The following is a 19,067-nucleotide window of genomic DNA, read 5'->3' as shown; positions in this document are numbered from 1 at the left end:
AAATGTTCTAATACTGAACAACACTGAATACGAGTTTTCGTTTACACTAACTGATCAGGAAATAATGCACTTGCTCTAGCTCTACCTTCGTTTGATGTAAATCCACCGTTAAGGAAGATTTAATAAACATATCATGCTTTAATTGGCTTTCTAGTTAATTATGTAAAGTAGACGAATATTCAATGGCTCTGTGTGGTTTTGTGTTTGTTTCCTCTTGTCTGTATTATAATGTATATTAAGACGTATAGTATTACATTTAGTGTAGATACTATTTTATTATATGGCGGGAATGTTTCTAGAATTGGAGTATTGTAGAAATTGAATATACGTGTTGAAGTATATGGTCTAATAATAACATATTGAAATTTTTAATATTACGCATTGTTGAAATATGCATTGTATTTGATAACAATTTCTATTATTTTCAATTTTATCTTGAAGAAGCGACAGCAAAGGTTAAAATTACAAAAAAAGTCGTAACTATTATTATATACATATACCTAATATATAACTATTATTATATAATAGGTATTTTACCTACAAATATTTCGTTTATTTGCATCACTGACATACTATGTTTTTTTTATATGCTCACCACATACATTACTTTTAAAAAGCATAATGTTTCTATCTTTTATGAGGGCAGTGTGTCAACAAGTCACATCTAAGATTCTCATATTATTCTAGTTGCGACACATTTGACATTATTTTGCAACACGTAGGTACTTTAATTTTTCTTTTTGGTCACAAATATTCATACTTAAACATGTATTTCACTTAACTTATTTTAGTCTCGCTTCTGAAGCGTATGTGGTAATAATATCGAGACGTTATTGGCCCCCCGATTTATAATTTACGATATTATATTATGTAACTAGCTTCCGCCCACGACATTGTATGTGCATCCCCGTTTTTCCCCGTTCCCGCAAGAATTCCGGGAAATCCTTTCTTAGCGGATGCCTACGTCCTAACATCTACCTGCATGCCAAATTTCAGACCGATACGTCCAGTGGTTTGGGCTGTGCCTGTGCGTTGATAGATCACTATAATATCAGTCACCTTTGAGTTTTATATATTATATAGATTTCTACAGAGTAAATCCATTTTATTATTAACTTCCGGCTCTGCCCGGGACGAAGTGCTTTTTGTTAGGTTTTCTTATATTTTTTATTATTTATAGCTGGTTACGAAAGTGAAAACAAATCCAAGAAAATAATAACAATCGATCAGCATTTCTAATATTTTAAATTATAAATAACCAAACTTTATAAAATAATATATTATTTTTGGTGCTATTAATAAAAATTCAAATTACCAAGATGAAAATCATGGAAATAGCGCGTATTGTAAAACTTTTACTTTAGAACGTAAACAAGATTTCAAAGTGTACCGCGTTAATGGCGGCGAACTTCCGATGCAATCGAATAACTCCAACTTAGGAACTTTTAATACGCTCCGTGACCATGACTGCTGATTGAAACGCTTTATGCAATAGGTTGACAGTTTGTCAATGACTTTAAAAATTATATAATGCCCAATGAACTGACTGAAGTGCATTTAATAAACATGCTTATAGCATTTTCACCATTTTCTTGTTAATATATTGATATATCCGAGAAACTCGTTTCCATTTATCTTTTATAAACCATAAAGCAGTTTATTATCGTACTTTTCTTGTCTTGGATTTATTAAAAAAATCGTTCAGGTAACAGGTATGATTTCAATCAGGAATTCTAAGAAGCATAAAAAACCGATTTATTGTTTTCTTACTGTGTACTTTTTTACAGATAACCATTTAGATATTATAATTATATAAAGTTATTAAAATAAGAAAATTTTAATAATTTACATATAATGGGCATTTTAGTAAGTGTAAATATTTTTGATTAATATTAATAAATACGTACATTATAAAACGCTATTAAAACAACCCTCAGTGTAAAACAAGTTCTGACCCTCACTTTAAAGCTTTTTAAGCCGTTACACTCTTACATAACCCCGTCCAATTCGATCCAAACGCTCCCGTATTACAAAACGTCGATCGATTCGTTCCGAATTCGCGCTCTCTATACCGGTGACTAACAGAAACTCGCACCAATTAACACAACACAATTGTATACACCAAGAAACGTATCGAACTAATGTGACAGCTGATTTGTATTGTAAAGAATACGACTGCTTGAATTTTTAGGGATTAATAATTATACGTATGGTGTGTAAAAGCTACGGATTGAGAAACTTCCCCTGTTGCGTTGAACGATTTAATTGTTACGTTGTAGAATTCAAATGTGGAATTTGTAGTTTAGACGAATTATTGCATCGAATACTATATTTAACAAACTTTTGTTTAAAAAATATTTTTAATTATGCTAACGGTTTAGACTTGTCTTGATATGCTCTCTTTTTCTGTTATATTCACGTTATAAGGATACCTTATACAGATTAAATTTCAGTTATATTAATAACACAGTCACAGCCCGGACACTCCATACAAAATTATCGTTTTGACAGTCACACTGTAGAGACTGCAAATGTACGTCTGTTAACGCTTTATGGTTGGCACATTATTATTTGTGACTAGCGTAAAAAAAAATTCGCGTTTTTCTGATGAAATACATCCGTAAACAGCACAATATCTAACCATTTTCTACGAAAAACGATAATCACAAATCCAAAATAATAAAATTACTTTAAGTCAATTTGATTAATGTTGTCAATCTTCGTTGCGTATCGTCCTTGTAGAAAAATGTGGACCATTTTTAGCCTGATCGTGCGGGGTGAGGTAAGTGTTTAATTTTGGCGGGAGGCGGAGAGTGTCCGTTCCGTAGCGTTTAGCTACTATTATGTATTCTGTGACACAGTGATACATTTCTAAATCAGGCAGTAACGGTAACTAGTTAGTTTGAAAGCTATATAATAATTCATGAAAACGTAGAGGCTTTTGGCATTCATAATATTACTAGAGCTTGCGTGTATGTTATTTATTTATTACCTATTTAATTATGTTTTTATTAGGTATAGAAATAAATTATCAAATGATAATAATTAACATTTTCCAAATAACGACGAAAAACAAGTCATTTTTTAATTCTACTGAACAGTCTTTTTCATATACATACATAGTTCTGTTTTAGTTGCCTAACGTTAATTTATTGAGATAAAGATATGTGCTTATGAGATGGAAATCTTTAAGATTTTCGTCTTCATTGATTTATAAGCGTAATGGTAGTTGTGGTTTGAAATAAATAAAAGATTATATTAATATGACTTTATTGAAAATTATACAAAATGTTAGATTGACAAGTACAATAATTCGCAATGAATTAAAATGATAATGTAGGAATAAATTATCGATATATTTAGGAAATATGTTAAAAATTTTACATAGGTATATGAGAGAGTTATACTCGAACATTTTAAATATATTTAAATGAATAAGGAATATGTATGTAATGTTCATATAATTCCTGGATGCCAAACGCGATGAGCTCAAAGCCCGACCACCTGTGGCAATTTATTATAATTATCAAGGAGGTGTTTTGACCTGCCCAAAATGTGACCGCACATTCCTCGCTAAGATTGGCTATATTAGCCATCTCCGAGCGCACGACAGGGCATTGTTGACTCACCGTAACGACGACACATAGCAGTCGCTGTAGCCGAAATCGGCAAGGAGTGATTATTATTATTATTATTATATAATTACTTAGTGACTTAGTGTTGGTGTTTCAATGCACTAATCTATTTTCTATGATGTCTGATACCATATAAATAAATAGTATATTGCTTTATCATAAATGAGATTGTTACTGTCTTATATTAGAACCTTTTAGAATAAAAATAATTAAACAATAAAGGGTTTTTACTAATTTAGTTTATATGTACATAACATAGATTTTGTACAGTTTTAACAATTACATACTAAATGTCGTGTGTTTTGAAACCCGAGGCATTCTATATTACAAAAATAAATCTTATTATTATATTTTTATAGTAATACTTATTCTAGTTATATTATACAATTCCTTTTATACGCGATTGAACGTATACGAAATATTGAAATTCAGCGGATATAATTTTTTTTCTGAAATAAAATCACAGCAAATTATTTATTTTTCTATCTAATTTTATCATACAATAGTAGGTATATTAATTACAATATTATTAGGATTTTGTTTCTTATCATACACTTTCATTTTTAACCATAACTATATTCTTAACAAGTACAAACGGTTATTAAATGCATGCACTTAACGATACAAAATAATATGGCCTCTTTTTCAAAGATTCTAATGTATTAAAGTAATTATTTGTAAACAAGACGTTTTTGAAAAAAAACTTTTTGTTGAAATACTTTCAAGAAAACTTGAAAATAAAATGGGACATTATGAGGTTAGGGTTAGAGTATCTTTAAGAAATGTGTAGATTTAAAATTATAATATGATTGCCTTTATTTTCTAAGTAGGCAAGAAATTCCATACAAAGATATATTACAAGCTACATTAAGAGAGAAGAGATAATAAGGAATTTTAAGAAACTGGGTAAATTTAGTAACAATATACTGACTACGACTATCTTGGATATAATTTACGGGTATAGGAAACTGAGATAAAATATAGCTTCAAGTAATGGCCATTAATTATATCGTTATCGAAGTTAACAAAGAAAAAGTTACGGCTTAAGATTTACATTGATACAGTACCAATAAGTCAATAGAATACATTTTAACTTCGCCCATAAATGGGCTATACTTTTACGTCATAAATATTCATTTTCTGTAACTAAGAAGTTTTACGCGCCCATCTCTGCAAATGCGGGGATATTAGCAAATTTATGAGCAAAAATGTAAGAAGATTCGCTCTGACGTGAATTTAGTACTCATATTTTTAACATCTGTTGAAATTTTCTTACTTAATAGAACTTACGTTAGAATGTGTTAGATTTTTTAAAGATATTTGAATGTTGGTATAGTGAAGATCTTTGCAAATAAGTACTAGGGGAAACGTATATTGTCATACAATTTAGTTGGATTATGTACACTATTGTTACCGTTTAACGAAGTTAAAAGCCTGTCACACAACAGTATAATAATTTATTTTCAGCTAATGATTATATTGAGTGACTAGAATATCAGTAAGTCTGTGTACGAAATTGTATCAGGCTTCTAACCTCTTAACTTCAAACGTCTAATCATAGTAAATAACAAAATAAATATTCACCACGTAACACGTTACAATCAACAAACTTATCTAACGTATGTACAGCTAAGCTAATCCATATCGATGTATAGTTGCGCACAAAAGTCTATAACAACGCTTCTTCGAGCTGGTCGAAGGAGTCACACCATCAGTCACTCTCGTAGACCGTGGAGGTGGAACTCTGTCGGCGACTGTACGGTGAAGAGAACTCTATCCTGGTGTCTGGCAGCCAGGTGTACGCAGCGCGTTCCGTGGAGGCACTGTAACAAAGATATATAGTTTTATACGCTGGAAACTACAGGTACGGGTATATACATGAGGCTTGTCACAGTACATATTGCGGTAATGATGAGACACTCCACTTTGGGAAAAATGCTATTTAGGTGACTGTCATACGCTGCGTAGTAAATAATATTTTTCGTTGTACTGCTGAGTTAAGCTTATTAAGGGACAACGGAAATTGATGCTTAGGAACTAAACATGGAGGAACCTAGAAGCAATAATCGACTTTTTATTACACGCTTTTTATTAGCTTCACCCGTATGTTTGTATGTTTGTTTGTAACCGACTTCTTTGGGCGCGATTTTGACCCACTTTAAACGGCCAGATTTCGTTCAAACTTTATAGATTTATTGAGGACCGATGACAATACACTATTTTGATAAAGCGTGTTTTTTAGTTTTTTTAAACTATTATTTATTATTTTGGATGAAATATCATGAACTTGTCACTGTCTTCGTTATTAATGGAGTTAGATATTATGTGAAATCAATAATTATGAACAAGCTTGCAAATGATGCCGTTAAATTATAACTTCAATAATAGTCTTATATTCCTCCCTATCCCATATCCTCTGATCCAGCCCAAGCTATGTAAATTGTAAATACTTCGATTACCATTTAAGCATTGAAGTAATGTCGGAGTCAACCGTTGAATGTAAACTTTAATTGGACGCAGAACAACGCTGGTAATGTTCAGTCTGAAGTCTGTTTAGAAAGTTTATTACGTAGTTAGCGTTTAATGAACACTATTTGCTGCGGATTCACTACAACTGCAACTAGGTTACGTTTTTGTTATCGGGCAAATAGAGACCTAAGCGATGTTTTAAAAAGCAAAGCAAGCAATGTTCTGGCTTTTTGTTGGATTGATCGGGTCTACACAATTTATTGTAGCCGTTATTCGTTTGGACAATTGACTTATAGGTCATGTTAAAGGATATTATGGAATTTTTACAGGATTAGATAATTACAAAAATAAATTCGGTATTACATAAATTTTTTGGAGAACAGTTCCAAATTCTGCAAAGGTTGAAACAGCCTATAAAAAGGATTCAATGAACTTTGATTGCCGATTCCCGTAACATTTTCTTTGCAATCAATGCTCAAAGATGAAACGATACATAATTGTTGAAGACGAGCCAATAGAAGCGATTCGGATGGTCAAAAGAAACCGATGAACGCGAGTGGCAGTCGCTCGAAATCCAATTTGATATAAGTGCCTCCTGAATTAATCCAGCCACTTTGAGAAACGGATGAAAATTCTGGTATTTTTCACATTCACCCATAAAAACGATCCTCTGAAAGATGAGTAATAGCTCACCGTGAGCTCTAAGGGCCTGCAAGGAATAATAATATTATGCTCGTACGAGAGCTTTTTAATACAAATGTTGAACTGTAGAAAGCGTAGCGTTATTTTAATATTTGATTCTGTTTGCTGTGTTTTATGAAATTTTGCTTAAGATAAACTAGGGCATTCGTGTTTTTATTTATCATGTGTTTAAATAAACATAATAAGATTTTTGCTATTCTCAAGGGATAACACAAGTACATATTATAGTACAGAGGGAAACATATATATTAAATTCCTATTCAATCTAAAATATTTGTCTTTCTAGAAATAAACGTTTAGATAATAACTATTCTGCTAGAATATTATAGTGTGCATAACGTCCTAATATAAATAGTTTTAAGTGCTCTATAACAAAGTAACAATTAAACTATTGCTAGCAATTCCAGACCAAAATGATACAGCTTAGCCAAAGTTTTAGCAGTTATCAAAGCAATTAAATGTAAATGCTTATGCAGGGACTGTAATTTTAGAATCAAGTAATTAAACATTCAGAACTTACGTAATTAGCATTCAATTGAAATTGTTGCCAAGTTGTTGTAAGCTATTAAGAATCGTAGGGGTATGCGGGATTTTATAGGCATTAAATTTGTACTGGGCGAATAAATGTATGCGATGAATGTGATCGATTTTAATGAGCGTATCGTAAATAACGTGGAATATGTTCTGGACCATTTATTGATGTTTCTTATACGGTCCAGTTTGATATGGTTTGCTTATGTTTACTTTTACTTGATAGGATTAACTGATGATTATTTAGAGGAATATTTTGTAGAATGTTACGTAATGGGGTAGATTTAAGAATTTTTGTTTACTATACGTTTAAATGTGTTCAACATTTTATTATGATTGCAATATTGTTAGAAAGACTGTTATTATAATTTGTATATGTTTTTATTTATTACGTATTTTGTCGATTGCAATTCTAATCTATAACACAAAAATATATTTATTGTATTGCCAATAGAAACGTGTTTATTATTTCCTAAACGAACACGTTATAATATTATTATTGTATTTCTAGCAAGAAATTAACAGCACTATCATAACTACCAATTACGAAGCAACTATGTAGTTTCCTGAATTGTCTACCTGATACACTTTTATAACTTGTATCAACAACTTTGTTTTAAACTTCAACTAGTGCACTTAACACTTACTTATTGGAAAAGCAGGATTATTAACTTGGATGTGTTAAGTTTTAATTGGAGCGTGATTGGTTATTTCTTTTAGTATTGAAGGTGATTATAGAGTTGTTTAACTGCTTCCTCTATCTTGGCTTATGAAACTTATGATTTATTTCAATATTGATTCTATCAAATCAGTGTAATTGTTTTTGTGAGAACTATTCATATGCATAATAAAGAAGAGAAATAACGCTATATAATGAGATATATTAATGGAAACCATTTCTTTTTAGAATAAATAAAAAATTAAGACAAAGCGCTAATTGTAGCGATATTTTTAGATGATCCATTAATTATTATGTTGCATCAAGCAATGAAACACTGATGATGAGCTAAATATTAAAACACTGAGCGCATCTATATTAAAATTTCCAAGAATACCATTATTGACATGTACTTTAAAAGGGCATGGGATACCCTCTTTATAAAATACGATACCCATAAAATAGGTAAAGCTAAACCAAGGTTTTGTTAGCAAGCACTCGAACATATTTGGTTACCAGGTAGTCATAAAACGTAGGTAGCTCCTGCGGTGGCACAAGGCGGGAATTGTCTGGGCAAACATAGCCGGTCAAATGGAAGTCTTTGTGAATGTATTCATTTGTACGGCAAACTCGATACTCGTTTTGTGTCTGGAGGAATGTTTACTATGGGATTAGTCATGGTTATTGTCTTTTGAACTATTACTAATATTTTGCCTTCTTAAGTATTAGGCAATTAATAAACCTTGTGATAAAAATTTTCCTAGAAAGGTCAATATTTTATTTCATATAAGACCTCATAATATAGTTATTGTAACATACAATTTATTATATTTTAATATACTAATTTACAGCCCGCGGATTCGTTTGCCTTCACTGACCGCTATCGCCAAATAGCTCTATCAAATACAAATGTTCATCTTAAATCTCACCTATTTTTATTTTACGACAAACATTAAGACTTGGATAAAACGTTTCCAATATGTATTAATAGTATAATTACCGAGTATTTCAAATAGGACAGAAATATTTGAATTCCGAGAAGTATTCTACATATACAATGACTAGTGGCTCCGCTCCTGTTGGTCTTAGCGTAATGATATAGAGCCTTCCTCGATAAATGGGCTATCTAACACCGAATATTTTTTCAAATCGGACCAGTAGTTCCTGAGATTACACACACACAATCAAACAAACTCTTCAGCATTATAATATTAATAATAAGTAAGTATGTATGTATTATTAGTATAAGTATCAAGAATCTCAAATAGGACAGAAATACATATTGAATTCCGAGGAAAGTATTCTTCATCTACAATGATTGCTGTAATAAAAATCCCACACGATTTACGACACTAATTTGTAGCACACAAATGCTATACCCACACAGATTTATTGCACTCAAGATATAATATTTAAATACATGTAAAACTTGATTAGGCTTCACCCGTGTCGAAGTGATAATTACAAAGAATCAATATTAAAAGTGTTAATGCAAATTGCACATATAAAATCATGAAACGCTTATAAAATCTTTATAACCAAATAGTATCTAAATATATTGATAATTCGTTATTGAGATTCAATAATACCAATAAAAAGTTAATAAATGTGTAATTTAAATAATTTGAAGTGTAAATAATATAATATGTTAGATGGTTAAATATAAAAGAAATACTAATCGTCTCTAAAGGTTCGGTTTCCTTCAAAAATGCAGGAATAACTCCTGCACAATAAATAGACAAGGAAACATATAGACTACCTAACTATTTCGAGTATATACTTAAAGCACAATATAATGTGGGCTTTATCCTTGTCATTGTTTGTAAAGTTTACAAATCAAATTATCAGTATCATAATGTCTCTCTCCATAATACACGGGTACCACCAGAAGGAAGATACCCAGTCCTTTTGGCTTACGTGGGGACACAGGTCCAACACGCAGAGGCTCTTTAGAGAATTTGAATGTGTTGTGGGCCACCAGCATCATCATTTAGTATTATAATTAACCTTACATAATTTTAGGGAATTATTTACTTTTACATCTACCGTTGCTTGTGCTAAATTGCAACTAGAATTTGAATTACAAAGTACAATAAAAGGCACACACTAAACATGATGGCCAAATAATTTGTTTGACTATGTCTATAAGAAATACTATGTTAGTCAAACCCAGGACCGGTCTAAAGAATGTTTGTTTCACAACTTTTCCGGATGTACGGTGGCTTTTGTTAAATAAAATTGATTTAGCGTACGGAAATGAACACCTTTGGTGGTCTTGGGTATTTTGATTAACATTTACTTGTCTGTTACGTGACTCCGTCTCAATATTAAGGCTTATGTTATAAAATTCAGCAGCCCTTCTATTTACAAAAGCTGTTTGATGTTTTGGCTTTGAGATTTATTTGTTCTTTCCTGTTCTGTATGTGTGGATTATTATGCGTGTATTTTGTTGGGAAGAGAATTTGGTTAAAAAACGAAGGGAATGTATTGTGACAATATGCGAGTTTGTTGTGTATTATTATACTATTTTGAGGGCTTAATGTGTAGAATTGTTCTATTTATTAAAGAATCTATTGATTTTGAGTTACGTTCATAAAAAAGGTTGTTGAATGCACGATTAACTATCCGTAAGTATTTTTATTTATTTATTGACACTAAAGTGTCAAGTACATATATTAAAATATATGTACTTACGTACAGAAAGAAAATCTGACAACTACATACAAAAAAAGGAAGAGCACAACTTATTTGGCGGCCTTATCACTTATAAGTGATCTCTTCCAGTTAACCAGGGTATATGCTTTTACTCTTTAAATGACACAACTCTGTCTGTAGGTAATCTTTCATAACCATATAAAACTGACCAAATAGTCACAATTCAAGGGATCAATAACAGTAGTAAAAGTGGCTGGGAACAGAACTTTAAACATTTCCCAATGCGTGTAACTGCCAATTTGGTTACCATAAAAGCATTGTAAAATCCGATCAGCCCTAACTAATTGTACGCGAAATTGATAGAGGGATGATAATGTTGTTTGGGCGTCCCTGGTCGCCATGGCAACTGGTAATGAAGGTATCCCGGTGGTGTTGACTCAGCATGGTTGATTTTTAGGGTTGGAATTGCTTTAGTGATTGTGTTCTCTTATAGAGCGTTTGTTATGGATCGGAGATACAAATGAATGTATTGATGTGATTTTAATTACAATGTTCGAGGGACTTAAAATTAATGAATGAAATATGAATTTAAACGTAACTACGTCATAGAGACGAAAGTGAAGAGTTGGTGGAGATTTTATTAGAGATGCAAAGTGAGAGATTAAGATGAACTAAGGCACTGGCCCTAGCTTTATCCAAAAGTCCATATACTACAACCTTCTTACACGACTGATTACATTTGCCATTGTTTAAAAAAATTGTCTTTTTAGCTAGTTAAAGTAACATGATCGAAACAATATTAAAAAAGACGTTTTTGAAACAGCGTCCTTTTTTACTTCGATCGTTGTTGATAGCTCTACTATTTTAATTAAATATAATGTACATGAGCACGCTATGAACAAAACTTTCATCATTTCGGGTTGTTTACTAAAATGTTGGCTATCTATCGTTGCGTGGGAATAATTATAGTTGAGTTTACCACAAATATGTATGGACGTAATTTCACATTTAATATGAAAATGTTTGTTTTCTTAAGTGGTATTAACTTTTTAGATAATATATCAAAATTGTTACCGAGAACTATGGCATCTATGATTAAGTAAATTGTTATTTACATTTGCCGTTAGTTTGGTTTCGAAACGTCGTTTTGATAGTTTTTTTTTTCAGGAATTTAAATACTTAGAAGAACAAATTAGGCCTGAAATTGATTTAAAATATAAAATGCTTATATTTCGTTATAATTAAACCCCTACCAATTAAAACTTATTATTACAATCAAAGTTTTAACCGTATAATATTACAATTCAGTGGATTTGATTCAATCCGCAAATAGCTTCCCATAGCTGTTTCACTAGTGATGTGCGTTCTAATATCGACATCGCAAAATAATTTAATTTTCTGATTAATACAGTAATTAAGTCATTAAATATCAGATTAATGAAATAATGTTTTATGTCAAAAACTGTGCTATAAGAACACATTTTAAAATAGGTATTTGGGTTATTCAGGAAATAATTTTTAACAAAGGATTGAAAAATTAACCCTAAATATTATAATCAGCTAAGATACTTAAAGCCTATCTGAATATATGCCTTCCATAAACAGTTGCTACATTTGGTTAACAACGATTTCAAACAAAATAAGTATCTACCTATATGAAAAGGTGGAGCCAGCCGCACAAGCTGATATGGTGGCGCATTCCACATGAGCAATTCAAATTTTAACTTTTAATATCCGTACAACGCTTTCATGAAACTAATTTAAACAAAATATATTTATTTATGCAATACTTAAATAAACCGACTTCCAAAAACATCGATATCGATGTTTCAACGCACATGCCTAGTTAGGAAATGACATAGTGCGTGATATGCGGAAACGTATTTAATGAAACAAGAGGGTGCGTGCGTGGGGCCGCACTAGCGCTCACACGTTGCTTTGTTACAGATCATATAGTTGCGATTTGATGTACTGAATAATTTAATAGTATGAAGTTTATATGGAAAAAAATAAAATAATAGAAATACATTGAGATGTTTTTAGATTGGAACTAAGTAGGTGTGCGAAATAAGTTCTGCATATTAAATATTATTTTTAAAGCTTTCTTTAATTATATTTGATAAAAAAGCTTTGTTTCCAAATGCCGACATTCATATTCAAATTCAAATTCAAATAAATATTTTATTTCATGAACATGGGTTCAATTCCAATATATCCTGACATGTGTAACGTATAATTTCCTTGGAATTTATTTGGTAAATCCTACAGCAAAAGCTTGTAGTTCATACAACAATATTACATGGTCCTGGTGATACCTTAAATTATACAATTCACTAATAGGTTCCAAAGCGACCAATAAAATAGCCAATAACAATACCAAAAAATAATTGCCAAAATTCTATAGACCATATGGCGACAAAGCGTTATAAAATTCATTCGATCGACAGCTTATTAACTTATAGAATTCCCTTAAATAGCCTTGGGCTAAACCGATAATTTTAGTCCCCGGAGTGAGGTTATAGGAACATTGTCAAACGATTTACATTCCCTTTCAATGTTACTAGTTTTGTATGTAATTAGCCAGTTCCAACAATTTGGGAATGTTTTGTCAGCGGGTAACATTATTATTGCTTGGCTATTGGTTTCGATTCTGGTTTTGATGCAAACGAAATGTTATGTTAATTTCAATGTTATTTAGACTATTGAAGCATGTTTCTGCCCTATTACCTAGAACTATTTATTTGACATGCTTATTTCGTATGTACACTGTACTACTACGAAGTATTATTTAAAACCTCTCCGTACCTTATTAATAATATCTGTTGTATTTCTTTTTGACTGTGTACCTTTACAAAGTTTAATAAATGGGACCTATAGTGTCATATTATAAATATATAAAAATTGATTCGCTAAATCCGACTACAGCAAAAATCTTATTAAACGAATCTAATGTGCAACAAATACGCGTGAGAAACATAAACAAGGAAATACATTACAACCCCATCAATGCGATATAACCATTACATTTTGGCCGTTAATAAAAAATAATTCATAAAACGTGCCATAAATAGTGGCTTGCAACAAAATATTATAATAAATACACCCCGAGTTTAGTAACACGGGGCACGCTTAAATATATGTACAACCTTGGTACAACCCTACGTTTAAAAGTGACAGTTAATTCATTGAAAGACATAAATGTACAATTATTATTTATTGTGACCCCAAATGTTGGTAAAGAATACAAAGAGATATACGATGATTTCATCTTGCCACATTTAATTGTTCACAATGGGTGAACAACAAAAGCTAAGTTTTACATTTGTAACAGTTGCACTCGATTGACATTCATAGATGCGGTGGATGCGGTTTTAAAATAGTTAGAGCGCTTGCTAGCTAAATTATTGCGGTATTAGAATATTAGATTAAAAGTTTGGCCTGTTTGTACTAGATTATTTACCCAGTATCTAGAATGGACTCATTAGTGAAAACCCCAATGAAACAAATTACGTTATTGATGAAGTTATTTCAAATAAACTGTAGCCAACGGATAGAAATGAAAAACATTGTGTACGTTTATCTACATCGATAAGGTTTATTTATTTGCGAAATTCGCAAATAATACAGCTAATTAGTGGCTCTCCCAATATATTGGAATAAAAACGAACATCGAACTCATTATGAACCATATATTCGTTATTCATGTAGCCTTAGGCTAGATCTCCAGTTAAAACCAAAGAATTTGAATACTAAAGCTTGATAAGCAAACCGCATTCACACCATATGAATATGAAGATATATTAATCCAGGGGTTAAACTGTTATTAAAACTATGATTAATGATTGGTGTTAATGGGCAGATTACGGAACGGGCCTCGAAATTCGACCGTGACATCGAGCATATATTAATCTTCATCATTGGACCGTTAGTTAATTTGGTTTTACATCTTTGTTACTTGAAATATGACGGTTAAAGAGTTACTTGTACTATGTTCACGTCTAAATATAGTTTATAAGCCATATCGTCTTTTAAAATATAGACTCGAATAAGAAATAACTATTAAATAACAAAATGGACAGTTAATTCTAAAAAGCTAATTTCTAACGTATAAGGCTCGTATACTATTTTAACCTGGTGTCTTTCAATTACACCTTATTAAAACGACTCTTTATATCAACTCTTATGATTTCCTTTTTCCTAAAGAGCGATAAAAGCGCAAACAGTCCGGTATTAAAATTATAAGTCGCATAAAAACTAGCGTAGAAAAAGACAATTTTAAAACACAAAGTGGCATTCTTAGAGCAAATTTAATATCAACGATTGAAAAGGAATAAAAAATGATACAAAGGTAAGATTTAATATCCCCTTTAATATCAGGGGTAGGTCACCCCTTGCTTGACCAGCGTTGTGGTAAACAATCGGATGACTTAATAATATAAGGGTGGTTCTTGTGATCTTTGTAAGTCAGGAAGAGATGCTATTTCTCTTTGATTGTATTTTACTGGTGACAATTAATTAGCCCATGAAAATGCCATACTAAATCCAACTAGGTTAACTGTTTTATAAAATACATAATATCTATTATTTTTCGTGTCATGGCAATACGTTCACGTCATGGAGTTAGCTGACGATTTTAGTACATATTTTTGAATGTTGCCAAAGAAGTTTCACTTCTGACATGCGTGCTTGGCACACACGCTCTTTTTTATTTCATAAAATAAAATGTATGGAATGAGTTTTAATTTAGACATATATTATTACAAACCTCTATTGCCAAATCGAAAAGATGTTTCATGTCATTAATTTATGCGAAATATTATGATGTATCGCGTTACTATATCAAACTGATACACACAAAAACAACAACTCATAAACTCAAACGAAACAAGCTATAAAAGTATCGATATTAATTCCCAGTCTCCGGACCACGACGTAAAATTTACGATTTTGTTTATTCAATTCCGATATAAGTTTGTTTATCAAAATCTCGGGAACTCCCCTAATGGAAGCGAATAATTTTGTGTGCGTCGGTTAAACTTGAGCGTGGTACGGAATTTTGTTTGGCAATAATGAGTTACAAGTTTGAGTTTGCTCAAGTGTTTGATTACAAATATAATCCATGTAATTTTATTGAGAGCAAACATTGCGTTGTATGTTGAAAAAAGTACCCTATTAATGAAGGGGAAATGTTTATTTTCATCTAATTACATTAATTCTTGACTTCAAATTCTGCAATGAAGTTAAAATTGTTGAAGGAAGAAGGCTTTCACTCTACCAAGGCTAGTGTTAAAATGTTAAGTTTGTTATCTAATATCTAATATCTATCTAATATCTAATCTAATATCTAATATCTAATCTAATACATATATGGATGTATGGATGTATGGATGTTTGTTACTCTTTCACGTAAAAACTACTGAACCGATTACAATGAAATTTAGCACACATATAGAGGGTAACTTGGATTAACACATAGGATAGTTTTTATCCCGGAAATCCCACGGGAACGGGAACTATGCGGGTTTTCCTTTGCAAACGCGGGCGAAGCCGCGGGAAGAAATCTAGTACATTATGAAGCAACAAATTAAAATCTATTTGGAATTTCAGTACCTATATGTTATTAATGTTATTATTTCTGTTTATTGATTTATGTAAGTGTTGATAAGAAATTAATATTATCTATGATAATATTAATTTCTTATCAAGTAAAAACTTAATGATAAATTAATCTTTGTTACCTACAGCGCAGCGTCGCTACGACAAAGCAAGCAGGAACAAATCTTACTTCTCAAACGAATTCGTTATTTTCTTTAGAAAACGTTAAGAACCCTCGTTTGTTTATTTAATGAGTCCTAATGATTTTGGTAAGTCATTTCCTGGTAAATGAGCTGTAGATATGATGTGTGAATTTACAAATGATTATGAGCTATGTATGACTTCCGGGTGGAATAGACCACCCAGTTTAATGAGAAATAGGCTATAATTAACGAACATGTTCATAATATTTGGTTTATACCATACTGTTAGTTAACTCTATAAGTAATACAGAAGAATCTGAGCTGTTGAGAGAAACTTTAGAAATTTTGCTCTCTCATGAGGCACAAAATTAAATAAAAAGTTTAAGTAATATTTATTAATGTTATGTGAATATATATCATGATTATTTTACTACTTGTATGTAGGAAGCTGTATACACAATTTATTTACATTATTTAATAAAAAATAAAAGAATAATATTATAAAAGGCAAGTCAAATAAACGCTTTTGGAAAAGGCCTTTACAGTTGCAATTATAGAGTCACGTGCGGGCACAAAAAGTTTGTTAAAAATTTCGTTAAATTGAAGAAACGTACGCTACGTAATAATTTCGCATATCAAACGCAACAATTATACGAAAAAAAAAAACAAAATATTTAATCAATAAGTTTAACAAGAAAACATTTATATTAACTTAATAAACCCCTATATTTCTAAATTCTTTAACAAAATGAGTCACAAATGGCCCGACAGAATCAACCACCGAAAGAGTTTTATTGCCTCTCAGTATGTGCAAGATTCAATAAAAAGCTGCACATGCGACCGTGATGAATGAAATTTTGATAATAAAATTAGCATAATCGATACATTGAAGTTATTGCACCCTCGTTTAGTTTGTATTGGCAATGCAGCTTATGATTGATTTTAGTTTAGCAGTTTAGGGGACAGGTTTATGTAGCAAATAAGGTGGCTTAATCGAACGGTGGTTATTGTGTTTAATGTTTAGTATTTTAAAATTATATTTTAGACGTTAATTAGAGTTTATGAAAGCAGAAACTGAATTTCATTTTTCGTTCGAATTCACGTTGGTGTGAGTGTTTATTTAGTCACCAAGTTTAGTTGGAGACTTTTAAAAAATGCAAACTAAATTAATCTTCCCATAATCTTAGCGAGTGAGTGCTTCATCAACACTAATCTCAAACTGAAATCATTCAAACAAAAGTTATTAATTATTATATTTAAGCTTTTATATATTATCATCTAAGATTACCATAATATGATGACAATGACGTAATTGTAAATATAAGTAGACTTTTTCAGTGCAGACCATTTTTTATTTAACAGCATTATTTACTTTACCACTTATATGTATATCACCTGTAGTACAACTGTTTGTACAGTCTACAACGAATATCGGTCACCAATATTGTTCAAATATTATTGTAGGTACAGTCCACAAATAAAACTGAAAAGCAATGTCAAAAAAAAAAACTTAAATGTTTTTAGTTTATAAGCTCTGCATTTTAGCATAAAATGTACATATGCCTATATTTTAATGTAGCTATTAGTAGTAACATAATTACGGAACTTTTGTTGCTGACCGTACCGATGGCACACGACTACGGAACTTTCGTTGCCGACCGTATACCTACATGTACCCACACTTACCACTAATTTGACTAACAGGCATCAATATCAGGCATGTGTAAACAGACAATAGTGACGTTATATTCAAAGCTTTGAGCTTATTCCGGCTCATCGGAGCGAACCTGTCATTGTGATGTAACATGACAAACTGGTTTATAATATGGCGGTTATGTTAATTTACATGTAACAAGGGAGATGTGATTGTGTTGCACTTTTGGTGTATCAGGAGTTATCCCTTGTAGTAGATTTGTGAACTTTGTTGTTTGAGCGATTGTATAAATTGCAAAATGAACTCAAATACCGTATCATTATTTTTAGTCTTTCACAAAACGTTGTAGGTACTTCCTGATAATTTTTGTTTCTTTTTGGTCGCTACAACCTGTGCGGAACGAAGGCGAACAGTTTATAGGTTCTACAACAAAGAATACCTACCTAATTAAACAATTTCTTACGTACATAGTACATTGATTGCTCATTTTTTTAATAGAGGCAAGTATCTCAAACCAATCTTTTGAATATTTTATATTTTTCATTTCGCATTCTCTCTCGAACAAATTTATAACCCTGAACCAAGAAAACTTGCAGAAAGATTAAAACGTATAACTAAGAGCTTCATTGCATCGTTCATTTTAATTTATTCAGTTCATTCTCATCTACGAACTTAGACAGTTACGTCATAGCGCATAATGCTACAAATTCAAGTTAGCTGACCTAATAAATTTATTGTGCCATAACTAGCTATTAGTGTATGTGCATTGTTTATAGACTACAGGCCCATGTTGAAAAAATTATGGGTCATTTGACCCACCACCTGACCTATCTAGAATGATATAAGAGCATAAAATAATAAGATTCAGCACTATGACGTCACTTGTAAGCTGTCCACCTGAGTGCAGATGAGAATTCGAAGGTTCAGGTAGAGATTTTCTCCCCTTGTCTCCATGATTTTTGTACGGCGTTGCGGAATAATGGCTTAAAAGCAGTATAGAAATAGTATGACACAGATGCCGTACA

General features: G+C 31.4%; 1 protein-coding gene across 1 annotated transcript in view; it reads right to left on the bottom strand.

Moving 5' to 3' along the window:
- Positions 1–4,407: 4,407 nt before the first annotated feature.
- Positions 4,408–19,067, bottom strand: part of Toll-6 (Toll-like receptor 6) — a 114,743-nt gene continuing 100,083 nt past the window's right edge. Inside the window, exon 2 of the mRNA XM_089703097.1 lies at positions 4,408–5,458. The gene's annotated coding sequence lies outside the window, so the exon portion shown is untranslated. The remainder of the gene's footprint in view (positions 5,459–19,067) is intronic.

The sequence above is a fragment of the Colias philodice genome, chromosome 14 (genome assembly GCF_061535455.1).
Source record: "Colias philodice isolate Cphi_HAF_F1 chromosome 14, ilColPhil1 Martin Lab GWU primary, whole genome shotgun sequence".
In the NCBI taxonomy this organism is placed as follows: Eukaryota; Metazoa; Arthropoda; class Insecta; order Lepidoptera; family Pieridae; genus Colias; species Colias philodice.
This window is presented reverse-complemented; position numbering and strand designations above follow the sequence as displayed.